This window comes from Plectropomus leopardus, chromosome 13 (assembly GCF_026936395.1).
Source record: "Plectropomus leopardus strain MGB_pleo_1.0 chromosome 13, ASM2693639v1, whole genome shotgun sequence".
In the NCBI taxonomy this organism is placed as follows: Eukaryota; Metazoa; Chordata; class Actinopteri; order Perciformes; family Serranidae; genus Plectropomus; species Plectropomus leopardus.
Genome location: NC_142188.1, coordinates 25,548,858 through 25,570,712, shown reverse-complemented (window position 1 = coordinate 25,570,712; position 21,855 = coordinate 25,548,858). Strand labels below are relative to the sequence as shown.

At 37.9% G+C, this 21,855-nt stretch overlaps 1 long non-coding RNA gene across 1 annotated transcript in view; it reads right to left on the bottom strand.

Moving 5' to 3' along the window:
* Nucleotides 1–21,855, bottom strand: part of LOC148187726 (uncharacterized) — a 58,100-nt gene that overhangs the window by 19,863 nt on the left and 16,382 nt on the right. Inside the window, exon 3 of the long non-coding RNA XR_015778461.1 lies at nt 9,720–9,861. This is a non-coding gene — a long non-coding RNA (uncharacterized LOC148187726). The remainder of the gene's footprint in view (nt 1–9,719; nt 9,862–21,855) is intronic.

The window sequence follows — 21,855 nt, the reverse complement described above, 5'->3', positions numbered from 1 at the left end:
ACACCAAAACAAAGTTTGATGCAAAAACAGCCAAAAACAGCAAAATCATGCATGTCAAAAAAATGACCAAAAAGGCAAGGCTATAGTAAGGCAAAAATGTCAAAAAATGACATGTCCCAAAAACAGCTGAAAACACCTCAAAACAGCATAAATTAGCATGCCAATGCACGCTATAGCATAGTTTGATGCAAAAATAGCCAAATACACCATGATATAGCATGTTAAAACAAATGAGCAAAAAGGCAAGGCTATAGTATGGCAAAAGAGTAAAAAAGTGACATGTCCGAAAAACAGCTGAAAACACCTCTAAACAGCATAAAATAGCCTGTAGACAAACGCCATAACATAGTTTGATGCAAAAACGGCCAAAAACAGCAAAATTATGCATGTCAAAAAAATGAGCAAAAAGGCAAGGCTATAGTAAGGCAAAAATGTCAAAAAATGACATGTCCCAAAAACAGCTGAAAACACCTCAAAACAGCATAAAATAGCATGATCAGACACCCCATAGCATATTTTGATGCAAAATAGCCAAAAACACAAAATTATGCATGTCAAAAAATGACCAAAAAGGCAAGGCTATAGTAAGGCAAAATGTCAAAAAGTGACATGTCCCAAAAACAGCTGAAAACACCTCAAAACAGCATAAAATAACATGCCAAGACACGCCATAACATAATTTGATGCAAAAATAGCCAAATACACCATGATATATGCATGTCAAAAAATGAGCAAAAAGGCATAGTAAGGCAAAAAGTATGACAAAAACAGTGAAAGGCAAAAATGTCAAAAATGACATGTCCCAAAAAACAGCTGAAAACATGCAAAATAGCATAAAAACACCCATGATATGCATGTCAAAAATGAGCATATAAGGCAAAATGTCAAAAATGACATGTCCCAAAACAGCTGAAAACACCTTAAAACAGCATAAAATACATAGTTTGATGCAAAAGCAAAAAACAAAAATTATGCATGTCAAAAAATGACCAAAAAGGCAAAGGCTATAGTAAGGCAAAAATGTCAAAAAATGACATGTCCCAAAAACAGCTGAAAACACCTCAAAACAGCATGAAATAGCATGCCAATGAACGCCATAGCATATTTTGATGCAAAAAGGCCAAAACACCTATGATTATGCATGTCAAAAAAATGACCAAAAAGGCAAGGCTATAGTAAGGCAAAATGTCAAAAAGTGACATGTCCCAAAAACAGCTGAAAACACCTCAAAACAGCATAAAATAGCGTGAAAAGACACCATAGCATAATTTGATGCAAAACAGCCAAAAACAGCAAAATTATGCATGTCAAAAAATGACAAAAGGCAAGGCTATAGTAAGGCAAAAATGTCAAAAAATGACATGTCCCAAAAACAGCTGAAAACACCTCAAAACAGCATAAATTAGCATGCCAATGCACGCTATAGCATAGTTTGATGCAAAAATAGCCAAATACACCATGATATAGCATGTTAAAACAAATGAGCAAAAAGGCAAGGCTATAGTATGGCAAAAGAGTAAAAAAGTGACATGTCCCAAAAACAGCTGAAAACACCTCTAAACAGCATAAAATAGCCTGTAGACAAACGCCATAACATAGTTTGATGCAAAAGCCAAAAACAGCAAAATTATGCATGTCAAAAAATGAGCAAAAAGGCAAGGCTATAGTAAGGCAAAAATGTCAAAAAATGACATGTCCCAAAAACAGCTGAAAACACCTCAAAACAGCATAAAATAGCGTACTCAGACACCCCATAGCATATTTTAATGCAAAAACGGCCAAAAAACACCAAAATTATGCATGTCAAAAAAATGACTAAAAAGGCAAGGCTATAGTAAGGCAAAAATGTCAAAAAATGACATGTCCCAAAAACAGCTGAAAACACCTCAAAACAGCATGAAATAGCGTGCAGACAAACGCCATAACAAAGTTTGATGCAAAAACGGCCAAAAACGCCTAGATTATGCATGTCAAAAAAATGACGGAAAATGCAAGGCTATAGTAAGGCAAAAAAGTCAAAAAGTGACATGTCCCAAAAACAGCTGAAAACACCTCAAAACAGCATAAAATAACATGCCAAGGCACGCCATTGCATAATTTGTTGCAAAAATAGCCAAATACACCATGATATAGCATGTTGAAAAAATGACCGAAAAGGCAAGGCTATAGTAAGGCAAAAAAGTCAAAAAGTGACATGTCCCAACAGCTGAAAACACCTCAAAACAGCATAAAATAGCGTACTCAGACACCCCATAGCATATTCTGATGCAAAAACGGCCAAAAACACCAAAATTATGCATGTCAAAAAAATGAGCAAAAAGGCAAGGCTATAGTAAGGCAAAAATGTCAAAAAATTACATATCCCAAAGACAGCTGAAAACACCTCTAAACTGCATAAAATAGCATGCCAATGAACGCAATATCATATTTGATGCAAAAAAGGCCAAAAACAGCATCATTATGCATGTCAAAAAAATAACCGAAAAGGCAAGGCTATAGTAAGGCAAAAAGGTAAATAAGTGAAATGTCCCAAAAACAGCTGAAAATACCTCAAAATAGCATAAAATAGCGTACTCAGACACCCCATAGCATATTTTGATGCAAAAACGGCCAAAAACACCAAAATTATGCATGTCAAAAAAATGACCAAAAAGGCAAGGCTATAGTAAGGCAAAAATGTCAAAAAATGACATGTCCCAAAAACAGCTGAAAACACCTCAAAACAGCATGAAATAGCGTGCAGACAAACGCAATAACAAAGTTTGATGCAAAAACGGCCAAAAACGCCTAGATTATGCATGTCAAAAAAATGACCGAAAAGGCAAGGCTATAGTAAGGCAAAAATGTCAAAAAATGACATGTCCCAAAAACAGCTGAAAACACCTCAAAACAGAATAAAATAACATGCCAAGGCACGCCATAGCACAATTTGTTGCAAAAATAGCCAAATACACCATGATATAGCATGTTAAAAAAAATGAGCAAAAAGGTAAGGCTATAGTATGGCAAAAGAGTAAAAAAGTGACATGTCCGAAAAACAGCTGAAAACACCTCTAAACAGCATAAAATAGCCTGTAGACAAACGCCATAACATAGTTTGATGCAAAAACGGCCAAAAACAGCAAAATTATTCATGTCAAAAAAATGACCAAAAAGGCAAGGCTATAGTAAGGCAAAAATGTCAAAAAATGACATGTCCCAAAAACAGCTGAAAACACCTCAAAACAGCATAAAATAACATGCCAAGGCACGCCATAGCACAATTTGTTGCAAATATAGCCATATACACCATGATATAGCATGTTGAAAAAATGACCGAAAAGGCAAGGCTATAGTAAGGCAAAAAAGTCAAAAAGTGACATGTCCCAAAAACAGCTGAAAACACCTCAAAACAGCATAAAATAACATGCCAAGGCACGCCATTGCATAATTTGTTGCAAAAATAGCCAAATACACCATGATATAGCATGTTGAAAAAATGAGCAAAAAGGTAAGGCAAAAATGTCAAAAAGTGACATGTCCCAAAAACAGCTGAAAACACCTCAAAACAGCAGGAAATAGCGTGCAGACAAACGGCATAACAAAGTTTGATGCAAAATAGCCAAATACACCAAGATAAAGCATGTTGAAAAAATGACCGAAAAGACAAGGCTATAGTAAGGCAAAAATGTCAAAAAGTGACATGTCCCAAAAACAGCTGAAAACACCTCAAAACAGCATGAAATAGCGTGCAGACAAACGCCATAACAAAGTTTGATGCAAAAACGGCCAAAAACGCCTAGATTATGCATGTCAAAAAAATGACGGAAAATGCAAGGCTATAGTAAGGCAAAAAAGTCAAAAAGTGACATGTCCCAAAAACAGCTGAAAACACCTCAAAACAGCAGGAAATAGCCTCTAGAGAAACTCCATAACATAGTTTGATGCAAAAACGGCCAAAAACAGCAAAATTATGCATGTCAAAAAAATGACCAAAAAGGCAAGGCTATAGTAAGGCAAAAATGTCAAAAAATGACATGTCCCAAAAACAGCTGAAAACACCTCAAAATAGCATAAAATAGCGTACTCAGACAACCCATAGCATATTTTGATGCCAAAACGGCCAAAAACACCAAAATTATGCATGTCAAAAAAATGACCAAAAAGGCAAGGCTATAGTAAGGCAAAAAAGTCAAAAAGTGACATGTCCCAAAAACAGCTGAAAACACCTCAAAACAGCATGAAATAGCGTGCAGACAAACGCCATAACAAAGTTTGATGCAAAAACGGCCAAATACGCCTAGATTATGCATGTCAAAAAAATGACCGAAAAGGCAAGGCTATAGTAAGGCAAAAAAGTCAAAAAGTGACATGTCCCAAAAACAGCTGAAAACACCTCAAAACAGCATGAAATAGTCTCTAGAGAAACTCCATAACATAGTTTGATGCAAAAACGGCCAAAAGCACCAAAATTATGCATGTCAAAAAAATGACCAAAAAGGCAAGGCTACAGTAAGGCAAAAAAGCCAAAAAGTGACATGTCCCAAAAACAGCTGAAAACACCTCAAAACAGCATGAAATAGCGTGCAGACAAACACCAAAACAAAGTTTGATGCAAAACGCCAAAACGCCTTAGATTATGCATGTCAAAAAAATGACCGAAAAGGCAAGGCTATAGTAAGGCAAAAAAGTCAAAAAGTGACATGTCCCAAAAACAGCTGAAAACACCTCAAAACAGCATAAAATAACATGCCAAGGCACGCCATAGCATAATTTGTTGCAAAAATAGCCATATACACCATGATATAGCATGTTGAAAAAATGAGCAAAAAGGTAAGGCTATAGTAAGGCAAAAAAGCCAAAAAGTGACATGTCCCAAAAACAGCTGAAAACACCTCAAAATAGCATAAAATAGCCTGTAGACAAACGCCATAACATAGTTTGATGCAAAAACGGCCAAAAACAGCAAAATTATGCATGTCAAAAAAATGACCATAAAGGCAAGGCTATAGTAAGGCAAAAATGTCAAAAAATGACATGTCCCAAAAACAGCTGAAAACACCTCAAAACAGCATAAAATAGCGTACTCAGACACCCCATAGCATATTTTGATGCAAAAACGGCCAAAAACAGCAAAATTATGCATGTCAAAAAAATGACCAAAAAGGCAAGGCTATAGTAAGGCAAAAAAGTCAAAAAGTGACATGTCCCAAAAACAGCTGAAAACACCTCAAAACAGCATAAAATAGCGTACTCAGACACCCCATAGCATATTTTGATGCAAAAACGGCCAAATACACCATGATATAGCATGTTGAAAAAATGAGCAAAAAGGCAAGGCTATAGTAAGGCAAAAAGGTAAATAAGTGACATGTCCCAAAAACAGCTGAAAACACCTCAAAACAGCATAAAATAACATGCCAATGCACGCTATATCATGTTTGATGCAAGAAAGGCCAGAAACACCTAGATTATGCATGTCAAAAAAATGAGCAAAAAGGCAAGGCTATAGTAAGGCAAAAATGTAAAAAAGTGACATGTCCCAAAAACAGCTGAAAACACCTCAAAACAGCATAAAATAGCCTGTAGACAAACGCCATAACATAGTTTGATGCAAAAACGGCCAAAAACACCTAGATTATGCATGTCAAAAAAATGACCGAAAAGGCAAGGCTATAGTAAGGCAAAATGTCAAAAAAAAGACATGTCCCAAAAACAGCTGAAAACACCTCAAAACAGCATAAAATAACATGCCAAGGCCCGCCATAGCATAATTTGTTGCAAAAATAGCCAAATACAACATGATATAGCATGTTGAAAAAATGAGCAAAAAGGCAAGGCTATAGTAAGGCAAAAAAGTCAAAACATGACATGTCCCAAAAACAGCTGAAAACACCTCAAAACAGCATAAAATAGCGTACTCAGACACCCCATAGCATATTCTGATGCAAAAACGGCCAAAAACAGCAAAATTATGCATGTCAAAAAAATGACCGAAAAGGCAAGGCTATAGTAAGGCAAAATGTCAAAAAATGACATGTCCCAAAAACAGCTGAAAACACCTCTAAGCTGCATAAAATAGCATGCCAATGAACACAATATCATATTTGATGCAAAAAAGGCCAGAAACACCAAGATTATGCATGTCAAAAAAATAACCGAAAAGGCAAGGCTATAGTAAGGCAAAAAAGTCAAAAAGTGACGTGTCCCAAAAACAGCTGAAAACACCTCAAAACAGCATAAAATAACATGCCAAGGCACGCCACAGCATAATTTGTTGCAAAAATAGCCAAATACACCATGATATAGCATGTTGAAAAAATGACCAAAAAGGCAAGGCTATAGTAAGGCAAAAAGGTAAATAAGTGAAATGTCCCAAAAACAGCTGAAAATACCTCAACACAGTATAAAATAGCCTGTAAACAAACGCCATAACATAGTTTGATGCAAAAACAGCCAAAAACAACAAAATTATGCATGTCAAAAAAATGACCGAAAAGGCAAGGCTATAGTAAGGCAAAAATGTCAAAAAATGACATGTCCCAAAAACAGCTGAAAATACCTCAAAACAGCATAAAATAGCTTGCAGACAAATGCCATAACAAAGTTTAATGCAAAAATGTCCAAAAACACCTAGATTATCCATGTCAAAAAATGACCAAAAAGGCAAGGCTATAGTAAGGCAAAAATGTCAAAAAATAACATGTCCCAAAGACAGCTGAAAACACCTCTAAGCTGCATAAAATAGCATGCCAATGCACGCTATATCATATTTGATGCAAAAAAGGCCAGAAACACCTAGATTATGCATGTCAAAAAAATGACCGAGAAGGCAAGGCTATAGTAAGGCAAAAAAGTAAAAAAGTTACATGTTCCAAAAACAGCTGAATACACCTAAAAACAGCATAAAATAGCCTGTAGACAAACGCCAGAACATAGTTTGATGCAAAAACGGCCAAAAACAGCAAAATTATTCATGTAAAAAAAATGACTAAAAAGGCAAGGCTATAGTAAGGCAAAAATGTCAAAAAATTACATATCCCAAAGACAGCTGAAAACACCTCTAAACTGCATAAAATAGCATGCCAATGACACCCCATAGCATATTTTGATGCAAAAACGGCCAAATACACCATGATATAGCATGTTGAAAAAATGAGCAAAAAGGCAAGGCTATAGTAAGGCAAAAAGGTAAATAAGTGACATGTCCCAAAAACAGCTGAAAACACCTCAAAACAGCATAAAATAACATGCCAATGCACGCTATATCATGTTTGATGCAAGAAAGGCCAGAAACACCTAGATTATGCATGTCAAAAAAATGAGCAAAAAGGCAAAAATGTCAAAAAAAAGACATGTCCCAAAAACAGCTGAAAACACCTCAAAACAGCATAAAATAGCCTGTAGAAAAACGCCATAACATAGTTTGATGCAAAAATGGCCAAAAACACCAAAAGTTTGCATGTCAAAAAAATGACCAAAAAGGCAAAAATGTCAAAAAAAAGACATGTCCCAAAAACAGCTGAAAACACCTCAAAACAGCATAAAATAACATGCCAAGGCCCGCCATAGCATAATTTGTTGCAAAAATAGCCAAATACAACATGATATAGCATGTTGAAAAAATGAGCAAAAAGGCAAGGCTATAGTAAGGCAAAAAAGTCAAAACATGACATGTCCCAAAAACAGCTGAAAATACCTCAAAACAACATAAAATAGCGTACTCAGACACCCCATAGCATATTCTGATGCAAAAACGGCCAAAAACAGCAAAATTATGCATGTCAAAAAAATGACTAAAAAGGCAAGGCTATAGTAAGGCAAAAATGTCAAAAAATGACATGTCCCAAAAACAGCTGAAAACACCTCAAAACAGCATAAAATAGCATGCCAATGAAACACCATAACACAGTTTGATGCAAAAACGGCCAAAAACACCTAGATTATGATTGTCAAAAAAATGACCGAAAAGGCAAGGCTATAGTAAGGCAAAATGTCAAAAAATAACATGTCCCAAAAACAGCTGAAAACACCTCAAAACAGCATAAAATAACATGCCAAGGCACGCCACAGCATAATTTGTTGCAAAAATAGCCAAATACACCATGATATAGCATGTTGAAAAAATGAGCAAAAAGGCAAGGCTATAGTAAGGCAAAAAGGTAAATAAGTGAAATGTCCCAAAAACAGCTGAAAATACCTCAACACAGTATAAAATAGCCTGTAAACAAACGCCATAACATAGTTTGATGCAAAAACAGCCAAAAACAACAAAATTATGCATGTCAAAAAAATGACCGAAAAGGCAAAGCTATAGTAAGGCAAAAATGTCAAAAAATGACATGTCCCAAAAACAGCTGAAAATACCTCAAAACAGCATAAAATAGCTTGCAGACAAATGCCATAACAAAGTTTAATGCAAAAATGTCCAAAAACACCTAGATTATCCATGTCAAAAAATGACCAAAAAGGCAAGGCTATAGTAAGGCAAAAATGTCAAAAAATAACATGTCCCAAAAACAGCTGAAAACACCTCAAAACAGCATAAAATAGCATGCCAATGACACCCCATATCATATTTGATGCAAAAAAGGCCAGAAACACCTAGATTATGCATGTCAAAAAAATGACCGAGAAGGCAAGGCTATAGTAAGGCAAAAAAGTAAAAAAGTTACATGTTCCAAAAACAGCTGAATACACCTAAAAACAGCATCATCACCATGATGATGATGTTGAAAAAATGAGCAAAAAGGCAAGGCTATAGTAAGGCAAAAAAGTCAAAAAGTGACATGTCCCAAAAACAGCTGAAAACACCTCAAAACAGCATAAAATAGCATGCCAATGCACGCAATATCATATTTGATGCAAAAAAGGCCAGAAACACCAAGATTATGTATGTCAAAAAATTTACCGAAAAGGCAAGGCTATAGTAAGGCAAAAAAGTAAAAAAGTGACATGTCCAAAAAACAGCTGAAAACACCTCAAACTAGCATAAAATAGCGTGCAGACAAACGCCATAACAAAGTTTGATGCAAAAATGGCCAAAAACGCCAAGATTATGCATGTAAAAAAAAATGACCAAAAAGGCAAGGCTATAGTATGGCAAAAATGTCAAAAACTAACATGTCCCAAAAACTGCTGAAAACACCTTAAAACAGCATAAAATAGCGTGCCAAGACACACCACTGCATAGAATGTGATATATATATAGCATGCCGAAAAAATCACCCTAAAAGAACGGCTCTAGTATGGCAAAAATTTCAAAAAATGACATGTCCCAAAAACAGCTTAAAACAGATAAGAAACTGCATAAAATACCATGCTGAGACATGCCATAGAATACAATGTTGCAAAAATGACCCAAAACACCAAAGCAGTTGTGTTTGGCCTGCCGACAGAAAAGAACATTTACATTTCTCTTTAATAAACAATCAATTACTGATCTTTGTCACTCTACTCAAGGGGTGCTATGACCACTTATAATTGCTGATACTATTTCGGAGTTATCATACCAAACTTTACTTCTGTTTTGATCCAACTGTCCAGAAAATGTATGTAAACTGTGGAAAACTGTCAATTTACTAGATATGGATAAAAACCTTTCATATCTTTCACGCCAGTATTTTGATGCTTTTGCTAAGTAAAAACTATTTTTTTTATGGTTTTTAACACATTAGAAAAATCGAATGAATGTTAAAGACATGCTTTGGAAACCTCAAATGAAAATGTAGGTGACTCACAAGCTTTTCTGTGCAGAGGAAGTCGAACAGTCTTGGCCAGTGAGGACGTTCAAATGCGCACAAACAGGCACAGTTGATCTCTGCTTTGTCTGCATTTCACAGCCAAATCCCCAAAACTTCATTAACTTCATTTCCCAAGATGCTGAGGGAGAGAAAAGACAGGAAGCTTTTACCTTGTTGCATTTCTGTTTAAGTACTCAGCATAACGATGAACCAGTCAATGTATGTCTTTATGTTTGGAAAATAAATCTTAAATTCTGAATGCTAATTTGTTGTTCTTAATCTGCTCTCAACGTTGAGTTGTTTATTGTAATAGAACACAAAACTATGACTTTTTTCATGGTTATTACAATGACATACTATATGATTACGATTTTTTAATCATTTTAAAAAATCAATTTTTTTTCAAAATGCTGTGCTATATCAACTTTTTTCATAATTGTTTATGTTTTTGGACAACACAGTATTACTTTTTTATGCTATTCTTGACTATATACTATACATGACATTTTTGTGCTATTTTGGACGACATACTATACTATGACTTTTTTATGTCACTTTGGAAGACATACTATAGTATGGCTTTTTTTAATGCTTTCTTGTATGACATACTAAAGTATGACTTTTTTCAGCTCTTTTGGACAAAATACTATACTACGACTTTCTTTTGACTATTTTGTACAACATACTATAATATCGCTTTTTTAATGCTATTTTAGATAAAATAAAAGTATGACTTTCTTTAGCTATTTTGGACGACATACTATAATATGACTTTATGTGCTATTTTGGACAACATTTTATAGTATGACTTTTTTTATATTTTGGATGACATACTACAGTATGACTTTTTTATGCCACTTTGGATGACATACTATATGAGGACTTTTTTTTTTTGGCTATTTTGGACGACATACTATACTATGACTTCCGTACGCTTTTTTGCCACATACATAGTACATACCATAGTATGACATTTTTGTGCGATTTTTGATGACATGCTTTAGTATGACTTTTTATGCTATTTTGGATGACAACTACAGTATGAAATTTTTGTACTATTTTGGACAACATACTATGGTATGACTCTTTTGATGCTACTTTGAATGACATAGTAAAGATGATTTCTTTAATTAACATACAATACTATATCAACTTTTTTTAATAACATACAATAGTATAATGATTTCGTTTTTCACAATGGTGATTTTTGCAGTACATATCATACTATGGCATTTTTTTCATCACATACAATACTGTGAAAAATTTTTTCATGACAAACCATACTGTGACAATTTTTTTGTGACAAACTATCCTATGACTTTTTATTTTATCGGACTATGCTGTGATCATTATGTTTTTGACATCCCATACTATACAGTTTTGTGTTTCTTTTGGATTCTTATTGTTAGATTTCTTTCTGGATTAAATGTCTTTTTAATAGTGGTTTTATAACTTGTTTAGCCATAATGTGTTAAACACGGCAGTAATACGAAGTCATCACCGGTGACGTTCAGATCAGCACAGGACACACAGGCACCTTCTCAATAATAGAAGAAAAAAATCTATACTAATAAAATATATACTATGACGATTTGTCAAACAACATTCAATACGTTGACTTTTTTTTTTTTTTAACACATACTATAACATGACAACTTTTTAAAAATCACACACTAAACTATGACATTTTTTTTAAATTACAAACTATACTATGATGATTTTTTACAACATTTTTGACTGTTGGGGTAAACCAGTAAACCCCAAGAAAACCCACACAGGAGACATGTAAACTCCACACAGAATGTTCACCGTCAGCCATTTGTTTTGTGCTGACCACTTCACCACTGTGACAGTATGTATACATATATACATGTATTTATATATCCATAACGAAACTTCTTCCTTGTGAAAATTATGTAGTTTATTTCTTCCTTTCGTGACACTCTTAATATTGTACTTGGTTTTATGTTATTGGCTGTTTTTTGTGCACTGTTCATACGTGTTCTGCGTGTGTAGTATGGAGCTGACTACAACTGCATTTCATTGTATATAATACTTTCCTGGTTCAACTTTGACCTACCATACTTAAAATAGTTCTGTGTGCACAGGTTTCCTGTGAAATGAGGCATTATTTTTAACAATTCAAGTGAACTCACTTTCAGTTATTTCTACATCAAAGTGGTTCAGATGATCTGGGTCAACTACAGGCTTGTTTACAACCTGTCCAGTCCTCTGACCTCTCTTTTCTTGCCCCCGGGGCTTTGTTGTAGCAAAGCCACAGTGGACTCAATTCATCTGGTGTCATATAGCCAATAGAAGCTATGGCCAAAATTATAAAAAATAACACTAAATTTGTATTTTAAAAAAAACAGAATCTTCAGTCAAAGTTGTAAATCTCCCAAATAAAAAGCCAGAACCATCCTTCTCCCAGAATTGTCAGAATCATTTAGAGGCCCCGAACTCTGTCCTGGGGCCGCATCACCAGATCACTTCCTGTCAGCGCTGGCAACAGGAAATCAATCACGGCACAAAAGCAATCATCAGCTCGGGCAGCCATCTGCTTCGCCACCACAGCTGAGTGTGTTTTGGCCTATTCAGGAGCTCTGAGAAACATTCCCCGAGAGGCAAACTACATACCCTCTGTCTCCTCCGCTCATGTCAACCCATGTGGGTCTGAGCTGCAGCCACAGGGACCCGAGTGATGGAGCACTGATTTGTAGCCAAGGTGGTTTTCATTGACACATATCAAGTGAGACATCCGAGGCTTGTTATTTCTTCCCTCACCTCTCTATTTCGTAATGTGTCAGCCTTTTTATCAAGCCAAGGCTCTCAGCTCTACATGCCTCACCAGAGCTCGCTATGAACAGTCTGGATCCAAGCACCAGGGGGAACGTGAGGCAACATCTTGGCAGAAGGTCAAAGGTCCACCTTCATTTTAAAGTTCAATGAAGCAATTTGCCTCTTAGCCCTGGAGAGAGACATACCCGGCAAGTCTACAGTGTATTCATCCAGAAAAACAACTGATTAAACCGAAGCAAACGCGTGTCTTTACCCGTGAGACTCCCGTAAAGCCTGGAATTTACACCTGCATCTATTCTGAAAAAAGCCTTCACTACACATAAATCTCAAAACAAAGGAAGAGGTGAATGACATGAGTTCATTCAATTGATTCACACATTAAAGGTTGAAGCGAAAGACGGAGATGCAGGGGGGGTTGGAATTTTCCGTTTAGTGTGATTACTGTCCTAACTCAGTACATGATTCCCTCATGGTGGTTGTTTTTGCGGATGAAAGTCTTGTCCTTACATGCATGCATCAAATTACTGTAAATATTTATGTCCGTCTCTCTTGAATAGAGGCCTACTGTATCGGAAGAGAGTAAAAATGAGGCAAGAGGGGGAAGGAGGAGCCCCGTAAATGGAGTCCTATTTGGATTGTTGCAGTCTTTGGATAATGCCCCATTAATCTCACCTCTCATGTGTGTTTCCCATCACAAAGCATTCTGTCTGGATTCTCATGAGAGAATCAGATAGTTAATCTTTACGGGTTAGCCAAGCTCCATATGGAAAATTGTCTGGCAGAGTAAAAAGGCTCAGCTCGGCCTGTCCTGACAGGCAGTGTGAGGAGACATTTCAACTTGACGCCCGCCTCCCGCCTCCAGCTTCCCGCCTCCCGCCTCCCACTTCTCCTGCGGTTTATCCTGCGTTTTGTTTGTTTGTTTAGTTGGCCAACGCCGCTTTCTGGACGCTTGTCCTCTTTGGTGTGTGACTCTAGCCATAATGTTTGGATTCTGAGTCTCACTTTGGTGTGGTTTTTTTTGGAGGGGGTTCTGCTTTCAAAAACAATGCCACTAAAATAACAACACAGCTATAGGGATTTTGGCACTGCTGGTTCTGCAAGAATAAGAACAACAAGTAACTGGCGACAAATAAATTTTTTCCACTAGATTTTTTTTTTTTCTGTTTGCTACAGTTTTCTCTTAAAAATGTTTGTTTAGTGCTTCAGGTTTTTATTAGCATTAAGCAGCACTGTGGGGTAGCAGATTTGGCAAGAAGCAGCCAGGGAGGCATGGAGTGCCAACCAGCTTGTCAGATGGTCTGTGCTCTGCAGGGGGGAAAGAGTACAGTTTCTCGTATAAACCATCAGTGCTCTGCAGACACACAAATACACACATGCATGCCAGAGTGTATAAACACACACTCTGCACAGACATACACAGTCTCAGTGTCTCTTTTCCCCGTTGGGGGTAGATGTCATAAGTGTTCCGCTTGCCAAAGGAAATCACTGTTGTATTCATGTATGTGAGCATAACTATTATTACAGGGGATGTTTTAAACAGGAGAAAATGGGGGTAATGAATGAGACTCATACATTCCACAATTCCAGTGGTTTTCCCCCGCTCACCCCTCCTCTGAGAAACAATGAGACATTGTCGCTAGAGAGAAGAAATCCCTATTCAACAGGCTGCTGCTGTCGCTGCATTTTTCCTCTCTTTCCCTCTCATGTCTTTCCTCCACTCTCTCCATCTCTTTTTTCTGCACTCACTTTTTCCTTATTTGTCGTGTTATTTATATGAGCTCACCCCGCTCACGCTGGGCAGCTTCAGAATGGAAGGTTCCCCTGGGGGAGGTAGTGGCGGCAGGTTGAGGAAGGTGTGTGTGTGAAAGCAAGTGTGTGACCCACCGGCCACCCCTGCACAGAGGGCCCTTTGTACACGTCCCCGCTTTATAACACCTCCACTCTTCTCTACTCCGCTCTCCTTTTACGCCATTCCCTTTCTCTGCGGCCGCTGCCAATCCTGCCCACCGACACTTTCATCTACACACACACACATATATAAACACACATCAAACTGCCCGGTTTTTATTGTAGGCAGGGATCGCTCATTCTTTCCAGGGAGGGAAGCGTGTCGTGAACTCTGCGGCTCTAAGCCCAGGGCTCTGGCAGTGGCGGCCTGTGATGCAGCCACAAATTCAAACCGGGTCCCCCCGGTCTGGAACATCCTGCTGCTGTGTCTCTTGCTTAGATGGGAATAGCACCCAGATGTGCAAGTATATTATAATGCTTTGGTGTGCTTGCAAATCATAGTATCGATTTCTCCTTTTCCTTGTTGATACAGTCATCTCAGAGGTAACCTAAATGCAACACCAGGCCCTCACCAATCATCACTTCCTTAATTTCATGCTACTATTTTCATACTTCTGTTCCTCTTTTTCACTTCAACTCAACACAAAGATGCTTCATCGGGGTGAAATGGTGATTTGGCCAAAGGGGTTTACACCATGGAATATTATGTTACAGAACTGCATTGAAATGATTACAGTGTGCATTTTTTTATCTCAAGCCTCAGGAATAGCATTTAATAGTCTATGAAGCAATTTGGCATTGTTGCTACACTCATGATGCACACTGGCCCAAAAAGACTTTTTCCAATACAAAATCATTGGAAAAGGCTGAAAGATAATAAATGCATTTTCTAAGCATCATCAGCATCACAAAAACCTCTTTTGTGTTTTCAGAATTTACAGTTCACTCCAATAAGATCATGTGTGCAGAGTGGCATTTTTAGGTCAGTAGATTCACGAGAAGGAAGTCTTGAACATGCATGCTCTCAACTGGCTCGGCTGGAGAAGGACTTACATGCTCTATGGACCCCAAAAACACAGAAGCCTGAAAACATATGTTCCACTTTTATTGGCATGAGTGGACAAACATAATGAAAAGTTGTATCTAGTTTTCTTAATACCTTTATTACTCTCTTGCATTCACATACAGTGAAATACAGTGTATTCACTGAGTGTGCAGCTACTGTAACGCTTCTAATTTATTTTGAACGACGTTGGAAAAATATTCCAAGCACACTGGTTTAAACTAATTTTATGTCCCCACACATAAAGTGTTGCATTTCCTGCAGCAAGATGAGAAAGTTCACTGTTGTCTTCAATAAACGAGATGGTCTGCGGCAAGTTCAGCTCGGAAAATGCTTGTGGTAACAGAAAAGAGGAAAAATTGAAAGCAATCACAAATGACGATTACGTTCTAGGGTTTCTCAAAGTAATTTGAAAATATTTCATGGAGGGAAATACATATAAGGCCACAGGGTGTTTACAAATTATATTTTTATCCAGTATATAGCTTATATAAGATTTTTTTTTTGTGTGTGTGTGCGTGTGTGTGTGTGTGTGTGTGTGTGCGTGTGTGTGTGTGTGTGTGTGTGTGTGAGATGAATAAACACACATGGGTCTTTTTGGTCACCTGACTATTATTATTAATATTCTTATTATTCTTAATCTTATTATTAATAAATTCAGGTTCCTAAACAAGAAAAATAACTTTATCTCACGATATCATTGCATAGGGGTCATTGATATGATGGATCTGCAGAGAATTATCATCCAAAACCGCATCTCTTTGACTTTACAGACCTTCATAAGGAGTTTTATCACATTGTTTACCTGCCTAATCTGAATCTTTACTATTTGTATCCATTTTTGCTGCTCCTATATTGTCATTTTTGGCTAGAACAGGCATCTTTTTTCAGCAACAACAAAAAATAACTAAAAACTCATTGTATACTCCCTGCTCAGCACCACACAGACAGACAGACAAAGTTAGTTATTACTACTTATTGAGCAATAATATTGACATCATATGCAATGTCATTTTTTATTGCTTTTTAAATAGCATGCTAATATAGTTCTATCTTACTTTTGGTGTTCTTAGGCACATGTGTTAGCTTTATTCCTTATACACTTTACTTTCACAACGCTGCTGTTTCTAATCTTATGGAATTTCCTTCTGGATTAATAAAGCTCTACTTTATCTCATATCATTTCATCTCATCGACTAGCTGCATGGCGAACAGAGTAAAACATTGAAAGAGTCAAATATTTTCCACGGTTGTTGGTAGAAACCGAAATAAGACTAAATATGGTAATGATGGTCAGATACATGAATCCAAATTAATTTTAAAAGTTTGGTAAAAACTTACATGGTGATGATATGTCAACACCAGCTGGTTTTCACTGCCTCCATGTGGCCTAAAAAAAAATTAAAAATCAGTCATTGAAGGCTTAATTTAATATTACTTTTTGGTTTTTCAAAACACAAGTAAATTTTAAATTTTGATACCTTGGACAAAAAAAAAATCTGCGGAGCAACAACTTTAAAAAAAAGAAACACTGCAGAGTCTGCAGGGCAACAACCAAAACAACAAGCAGATTTGATGTAACCGCCCTTTAACACATGTCTCTGTCATCACTATGATAAGAGCAGTTCACACATTCCTTTCAAAATGAATAGTTTAATGTTTTCTCCATATGAAAGCACTTATGACATTTGTCCCTTCCATTTTAATGTATACAGATTCAGTTTCACCACAGAATCAATATTTATGCATTTTCCTGTTTCCCTGAATGTGCTACATTTGTTTAGCACGCCTCCAAAGTTTAAATATTTAGTCAACAGAAGAGTGGTGAATGTTTTCCTTTTGAAATAACATTCTGCTGGATATATGAGGAATGTTGACGAGAGGAAGGAGAGAAGCAAAAGATTTATGAAGCTCCCCCTAAAAGTCAATATGGGTTTCAAGTTACATCTATGGCGCTGTGGAGATTTATGTTTAATAAGCTTCAGGTGTTGGCTGGCTTGGGTTTGAGCTGGGGAGGGCAGAGGGGTGGGGGGTGGGGGTTGGATAACTAGCGGGAGTGGAGTGGGTGACCGTTTCACACATGCACATACATCCACACACACACATACACACATCCTGCTCTCAGCCCATTCTTTGCTGTCACAGTCTTAACCGACGCTTCAATTTGCACGGCTGCCTTGCGTCTGGAAAAACAGAGCTACCTTTGTGCCAACCTCTCAAATGGTTTCATGTGGTCGCCCGTATGACAACACACAGCCTGACAGGGGTGAGCAGAGACAAATGGAAAAGCTAATATACGACTAATAAGCAAAGAAGGGGAGGAATGTGCAGGAGAGGTCAGAGGGGAGATTGACAGCAGGTATTAATGGCGCCCCCTCCTTCTGCCCTCCATCTTTTTGCTTTCTGCTGTGTGTTTATGTGAGTGACAGGCACTTTATGCAGGTAGAAGCGTGAAACAAAGGTCAGTCTGTATGTAGAAGGTGTGCCCCCTCCACTAGCTCTTCGCTGTAGCTCAAGGAGGCAGGAAGCAGCAGGGAGGATCTCAACATCATGAAGTGTGTGATGGTGGCGTCACGGGGGTGTTTGGCAACTATACAAAGATGTTTTTTAACAAGACTCCTTCTCCACCTCCACCCACATTTGCCTGGTCTTGCCCCCCCACACACACACACACACACACACCCCACGCCCTTCTACTGCTCCTCAAGCCCCTCAGAGATCCTACCTGTCATTTATAAGCTGATTGTAAATCATCACAGCGAGCATTCCTCCTGACACCTGAAAGAGTCTCAACAAGACGGACCAAAAATGCATTAGAGGCACATTTCAGTATGCATGAATGTGAAATGGAAACACGTGAAATTCAATAGCGGAGAATGTGCTCGCCTATGGCTGTGCAACCTCCCACCCTCCCTGATTCTCAGTATTATTTCCCAAAGAGACACTGTGAGAGAAGGAGCAGCCGTATATAGAAACTCTACCTTAAGCGATGCATCTCTCATTCTTTTCTCCCGCTTAATCTCGCAGTCTCTTGTCTTTCGGTTAGGGTAAACATCAGTTTAATTAAAGCCATTATGAGGACTGAACAGGGCCACCCACAGCAACAGGTCATTAAGTTTGCAAAGCTGAAAATGAGACAAATTAAAAGTAGTCTCTATGGTAAAGAAGTAAATTGGAGAAAACAACTTAATTGCATCTCTCCAAGGTTATTCATCTCTCTTGGGTTATTCATCCTAGTCTCAGGCTGCAGCATCTTCTCTTTTGCTCTGTATTTCAAAACAGGCATGAGAATCCATTGTGTTGCCCTGCACAGAAAAAAGCATCAGTTTCTTTGCCTCCCAAACTAAATACCGAGCTAGAATATAGATTTTCAAGGTTTTCATGGAGAGGAACAATAATATGTGGTGTCCATTTTGTTTAGCAGAGTGGTTAAGGTGGGTTGGGGAGTGATAATTGCAGGTTTTTGTACACAAGGTCACAGCATAGAGAGAAAAGAATAGCCTGTTGATTCGATTGGTCCAACCTGTGGTGGTGTTATTGTATGTTGTGCAAAATGGCACAAGTGGCTCTTATTCAGCAGACACACGCTGGAGGGCCCTGCCTTTCTCCTCAGCACAATGGCACACAATTCCCTGGGCAGTTCTCAGGTGGATCGCCTTACCCATACTGCCTCAGTGGCTCACCTGCGGACCGGCCCAGCAGCTTAAACCTGCTCCAGTCACAAGGAGAAGGTTGCAGTTACAAACATAGAAGCATAGATACATAAACCCAAGCAAAGACCCATTCACACAACACCTGACAGTGACTTCATACTGCTTGTAAAATGGTGTTTAAGCTAACTGGAAAACCCCTTTCTTACATGCATACACATGCTAGCAATTACAAGACATTAGCAGCACACTTTCACTGCATGGAAGCAGTGCATTCAACTGTGTCAAGGGAGAACTGTACACTGTCACCCAAGCTGCTGCTGTAGAGATGCTTTTCACTCTCAGAGCCAATCGCAGGCTTTCCCTCCCGGCTAACTGTCCACGTGCTCACCGAGTTGAACTCTCGAATTCCTGGAGAAGATTGAAACACGACGCTTTCCCAAGACAACAGGGCAACCCAACACTACACACATCTCAAATATACACTCATTATCAAGTTACACCACTGGTTTCTGCAAACGGCCGCGCCACCAAACACCTATATGTGAATGCGCAAACACACACATGCACATTCCAACATTGTGTTTCTTGACAATTAGCTTGGTATGTGGCCTTTTCACCTGGTGGCAGTGGAATATATTCGCCACAAGAAGCGCTGCTTTTCATCACATCAACCCAGCAAATGGTTGCAGTAATTATTCTTGACTCTGACAGTCAGCATGCCCATTCAAGCACTTAGCCTTCCCCTCACCTTTTGTTGGTTTAACATCAGGACCAGGCAAGAAGCTTGGACTTGTACCCTCCACACATTATAATCGTAATTGTGAGGGGATTTTAGTAGCTTGGTCTGTCTATTTTGGCCTGTTTCACCTCAGTTCTTTACAGCTCAGAGACGTCTTCCTCGTGTACAGACACAGATAATTATCCACAGATCCACACGAGATGAACTGTCAGAGTCTCTGCCAGGCGGGATTTACTGTTCACTCTGGCTCCAGGAACAGAGATATATAGAAATGAAAGGGATAAAAGAAAAAATGTGACAATGTGGAGGGTCTGAGCTTTAGTTTTAAAGGTACATTACATAACATTTCCACATTAAAATGTCTAAAAGCAACTAAAACCTATGTTACATAATTTGCTGAGATACTTACATATACCAAATGTTTTCACGTTGTTTAAACTCAGAGAACGCTGACATTTTATTCCAGGTAAACGTGCATTTAAATTGGTCATCTATCTATAATATCGTATATCTCTCATTCTCTCTAGTTGCTCTAATTTATGGGAAAACATAGCAAGTGCCATTAAAAATCCGACACTGTCACAGAATTTTACAAAGTAACAGTAATAGAGCGGGTTTTTTTCTGCCACACAGCATAATTTTATTATTAATCAGATATAATTTTGCAAAATTTGTTGATCCAGCATACTATAATGTATTACTGTGACAAGTGGGCCATGCCAGCCACCAAGCTAATGCATATGGTAACACAACATTTTTTATTAGTATGATGATTCATCATGGTAGTTCATAAGTTTGTAACATATACTTTAATAATAATAATGAGAATCAGAATTGCAGTGGAATTGCTTGCCTGGCGCATATGCTAAAAACATTTTCGAGCTGCCAGGTTGACTTTCGCGTTATGCGGCCCACTGAAAATGTGTTCAGTGTTTCTCCTGCCGATGAGCTCCCACTTGGCTCAGAGACCTTAGACATTTTACATTGAGATGACATTGCAGGTTTTTAAATAGCTTGTCTTTGCTACAGGAAAGTTTTACAAATATATTACAATGAGATGACGATGGCTAAAAAATGCAGACTAGAGTCAAAATCGACCATGTTTGAAGTTCGAGGGGTTTTTGCACTTTTATACTCGTATCTTTTACCATGCTGGTCTGTGGAGAAAATACTATTTCCCCCCTGCTTCAAATCTTAATGCTAAGCTAAGATAACTGGCTGCTGGCTGTAGCTTCATATTTAACAGGCAGATAGGACAGTGCTGTCAATTTTCTCAACTCTAAGTTTCCCAAAATGTCCAAAATGGATGATTTATAAGGGGTGAACAATTTGGTTATCCTAACTAAATCAGGTTGGTAACCTCTGGTTGTTCATTCAATTTGCTTATTACCCCATAGTGAGGGCCTTCTTGGACATTCTTGAAAACATTTATACACATGCTAGCAATTATGAGACATTAGCAACACACTTCAGTGTATGAAAGCAGAGCATTCAACTGTATCCTGGAGAAACTGAACACTGTCACCCAAGCTGCTGCTGCTTTGGAGTTTCTTTTCATTCTCAGGCAGGTAGGTCTCTTAGAACAAGTTGGTTTGAACTGGAATAAATTCTCACTTCAGTAGCAGAAATATAGGCTACCTTTATTTGAGAACACAATATTTTCAATCAAAATCACTGATGAGTAATGCACATGCACATTAATGAACAATGTATGATTAATATTATGTTATAACATATTGCTGGAGAAGAAAGTCCAGTATGGGAAAGTGGATACAACTGGGAAAACATACTTAAAAGAAGAAGAGGGATCAGGAGCATTACAGTCCAGATACCCCGACATGTGGACCAGTTTATATAAAACGAGGGGATTTGTTTCACCGTTCTGCACACAGCATCCAACGGAGCTGATTTACTCGCAGTCTGACCTGGCATAGAATCTAAAAGACAGTGTGATGAATCAAATTTCTGCTGCTATCTGTGTGCCCGGCCGAATTCAATAAAAGATAGTGTGTGTATGTGCACATGCTACTGTGCTTAGGAGAAACAGTTTGAGCTTTTAAAGCCACATATAGAGGATGTTTCTGTAAAGTG